The sequence below is a fragment of the Galeopterus variegatus genome, unplaced genomic scaffold (assembly GCF_000696425.1).
Source record: "Galeopterus variegatus unplaced genomic scaffold, G_variegatus-3.0.2 Scaffold451, whole genome shotgun sequence".
Classification (NCBI taxonomy): Eukaryota; Metazoa; Chordata; class Mammalia; order Dermoptera; family Cynocephalidae; genus Galeopterus; species Galeopterus variegatus.
Window position 1 is genome coordinate 325,025 of NW_007726562.1, and position 4,585 is coordinate 329,609.

The window sequence follows — 4,585 nt, forward strand, 5'->3', positions numbered from 1 at the left end:
CCCCCCCCCCCCCCGGAGTGATGTGAAAGAGGCTGGGTGGAGAAGTGGGACTTTCCTCCACATTGGTTGTAAATGAGGACCTTCAGTGTCAATGGAAACCACATAGGGAACGTGGGCTGCCAGCCCCAGCTAGCAGTACTGGCTAGAGGTACCTATGCCCTTCTTCAATGGGGTGGTGTCAGAGGAATCCTTGTGGAGTGGATTACTTCAGATAAATTACTTTAACGAAAAAGTTATTTGTGTACTATTGTCTCACGTTAGCAATGTGTTACACAATTTCAGCCCATATTTGGAGGAGCGAATTTCATCAATTTTGTCGTAATGACAAATGCTAATGCTTTAGCTCCCACTTTACACTGGCACTTTCATTCCCCCCAGACCTGACTATGACTAGCTGTAGGGTTTATGTCCTGCTTTGCTCCACATTACAGAGGAAGAGTTTTCTGAAACCAAGAGATTTCGAAAGGGACAGATTTATTGCAGCTCATTAAATCCCAGAGAAGACTGAAAGCTGGAAAAAGAAGCTCTCCAGCTTTGAAAACTGTCATTAATAAAAAGCCTTTGATTCCTCAAAGGTAGTAGACATTTATTGACACGCAATCTAGAATTTATATTATTCTTTACTTTGGATGCTTATCTTTGTGCCCTTACTATCTAGCACGTGGTTGTTGCTCAATAAATGTTTGAATGAATCAACTGAAAAATGCCTCAAGCTCCTGGAACCACCCCATGCCAGGTTCAGAGCTTACTGTAATCAGTTTTAAGGGTATGGATAAAATGTTTATATGAATAATTAAAATATAATTCAATTCAACTCATGACTGAGTTTTTTTTTTATAATCAATGTACCCCCAAACACACAGTTCATTCTTTATCACCCATTCTTATTATGTAGTTATTGATATCCTGAAACCTTACAAACCAGGTTTTGGTAAATGTTGCTGAATTGAATTGTATATACATAGCCAAACTCATTCAAAAATTTTATTAGTTTCCTAAAATACTCTGCCGTGTATCAAGAAGCTAAAGTGCATTTAAAAAATCATAATAGGACAATATATAAAATTCTAATTATTTTAAGAGAATGGAAAAAAGCAGAGTATTGAGACAGGAGAGAAGTCAGCCTTGACTTCCTTATATTTCTCTTTGGTGATGATTTAGTGCAGATGCAAATACTGTTGGTTAACAAACAATAGTAGCTGGTTCTTATGAACATATTTACATCCTATGAGTAATCTCATTACTTACTATTATTTATAATATAATATATAGAGAGTGTATAGCATATTGCATGTGTAATGTATTAATATCATATGATATTAAAATATTTTATATCATACTTATTAAGTATATATTGTGTATTACTATTATACATTGTCTACTATCCACTTGCCTAATCAGCATAGACACACAAAATATGAAAAATTTGAAATTGCTTTAACTCTCATTTGCCTTCTCATTAGTTTTAATTTACCCACCCCATTGCTATTATTTTATTCCTAACCTTTCACAGCATGTGTCTATTCGTACAGTCATTTATATATCTGACCTTCCTCAACCCTCCAGCAAAGCCTGCTGCTTTTTGCAAAGCAGAGTTCTCACCCTTCTGCCTTCTTGACCCAAATGTACACATTTATTTCATACTTCTGAAATCCTACTAGCAAGACATATTTCAATGTGATGATTAATGTAATAAGCGGTATCAATGTGTTCTGACATAGAAATGGCAGGTAGCAATTCTCCTTGTGCCAATTATTCCTGTGTATTTTAAAGTGAACTTTTAGAGCAAAGACCATCCACAAAGCTGAGTGTTTCAGGCTAGAGAAGAAGGAAAGTTAGTACTTTATGTCAGTTTCACCATCTATTTATCATCTAGAAACATAAAAATATTCTTCACTCACAGCACCCAGGCAATTACAAGGTTGTAACAATTCTCCCACTTACATATCTCTTGAATCCCTCCCCTCCTATCTCATGAGCTCCCCTCCATCTAAGGAACTCATCCCCCCTCGCCTGAACACCAATAGCTGCCTCACTGTCTCCTAGGATCTGAGTCCTTGTGTTCATCGCTCTGTCAGGGAGACTCATCATGCAATTTGCATTATATTGTATCCTTGATCAAAATTCTTCAGTGGTTCCCATTGCCTGAAAGACAAATTGTCATGTTTACTACATGATATCGAGGGCCCTTGTCATCTGGCCATCTTTCACACCACCCTCATCCCCAAATTTATGCTACAGAAATATTGAACTACTTGCAGTCTACAAAGCATAATTCACACTTGCAGCACAATCTTTGCATTTATTGTTTTTTCTCTGAAATACCCAACTTATTTGCAAGAAAAATCTCACTGTTCTTTCAAGTCTTAGATTATGTTGCCTTTTCTAGGACACTATGTGGCTCCTACAAGTTAACCTAGTATCGTCTTCAGCTACTTTCCCACCTCACCTGTACATTAGGCACATTATTATTAGTGCTTTTGTAATTTTTAATTTTTATGCCCATCTTTCTACTAACCTATGTATTTCTTGAAAGTGGGAACTAATTATTGTCATCACTGTATTAAATTAGGAGCTCAATGAATATTTGTTGAGTACATGAGCACATAAGGGCCCTGGGCTACCATTCATATCCCAATTGGATACACTAATGGATTGTGCATTTCTAGTCAACCCATGTAATGGTTTTCTTTAACAGTTTTTTGGGTTTGTTTGTTTTTTTTCTGGTGGCTGGCTGGTACAGGGATCTGAACCCTTGACCTTGTTGTTGCAAGGTGGTGTTCTAGCCAACTAAGCTAACTGGTTGGCCCCTCATGTAATCGTTTTCAATGTTCGGGGATCTGAGGAAAAAAATACAATACACTTTCTGGTTTTCCTATAAGCAGATACCGCCCAGCTCCTACCCCATTAGTATGAAGTAACCGCAGAGTGCAAAGGTGGAAAAGGTAACCATGGTCACAGTTATTGATTAAATCATATTACTGTGTTAGAGAAGCGTTAATGGTATCTAATGTTTATCATTTAACATTATCTAATACATAATATTTCTAATACCTAATATTATCTACTGCTCTGTATCCTTGGAAAATTTCTAAAAACTTTACACAGATTAACTCATTTAATCTATAGGTGCTATAATTATCTACATTTTATGGAAGACATTGAGACAGAGAGGTTACATAGCTTGTTCAAGATCATACAGAAAGCAAGTAAAAGAGCAGGGATTCAAACCCAGGTGATGTAGCTTTGGAGGCCTATGTTCTCAACCACTGCATTATATCGCTTTATAATTGACTGTAGTATCACAAGATTTTGATTCAACCTGTTTCTAGGTTTGTCTGATGTACCATTGGTAAGTCCATTAGGAGTTATTTACAAGAGGAATTTTTTTTAAGGCTGAAAAATAATAGGGAAAAAATTCTGTGCCAGTGCCTTGGAGAGTTAGAAAGAACTGCGGAAGATAGCATGCTTCTTTCCTGGGTAATAGTTGCCCAGCAGGGGCAGTGAATTTGATGTGCTTGAGGCTTATGGTGAGAGGAACTCCAGGTTGAATATAAAAAGCTGTTTTTACAAGAGAATCTTAGAGGCATAGGCATCAACAGCTCTCAGAACTCCAGATGACAAATCAGGGCTGGCTGGGGATGTTAGCATTTATCTCACTTCTGCACAGAGCCCAGCCTGGATTTGATCTATCAGTACTTTAGGGTTGTGCTTCTAGAACTTTAATATACATAAGAAACACTTGGGGGGTTAATATGCAGATTCCGATTCAGTAGGCCTAAGGTGGGCCTGAGATTCTACATTTCTAACAAGCTCCCCAGCAATGTTAATACATCTGGACCATAGATTGCACAGTGAAAGTAGGAAGACTCCAGGGAAAGCTAGGTGACTTTGTGGATTATGGCCATTAACAGGGAGCTAGAACAAAACAACAACACACAAACAAACAAAAAACCCAATCACATGGGAGGACTGCTTGCAAAAGGACATGCAAATCAATTGGAAACCCAAAATTACATGGTGGAAGCTTTGAGGTGATCTACACTTCCCATGTTATTCAGAAGCAGTGGGAAGACTTCCTTTAAATGTAAGCAAAATTCTAATGGTTTATATTTTCATGGTAATTGGGGAGCAGGAGGGAGGGTGCTACACTAATTCTGACTTGAATTCCTCCTTCCAAAACCTTCCTTCCGTGGGCATTTGTTTCTGCTTTAGTACAGTCATCCAGAAGGGCAGGGGGGAGCAGTCTCTTCCAGCAAGAAAGGATGTTTTAAGATGTCAAAATATATAATATACAGAAAATTTTAAAAATATTTACAATACATTGGTTATAGTTAACTTTACTTGTAAAAGACAATCATAGTTTCTCTTGGACAGAGGCATTGATTTAAAGACCAAATTATAGAGACCAAACTATTCACAATTATATAGTATAGCCCCACATTTGAAAGAATCATGCTTTTCTCTTCTTTTTTTATTGATGTAATGAGATGAGGCAATCATTTTTCTTTTTCTTAATAAAGATGGTAAACAGTCTTGCTACAGTTACCACTTTTCTACTTCATCATGAACCAGGGCATTGTGA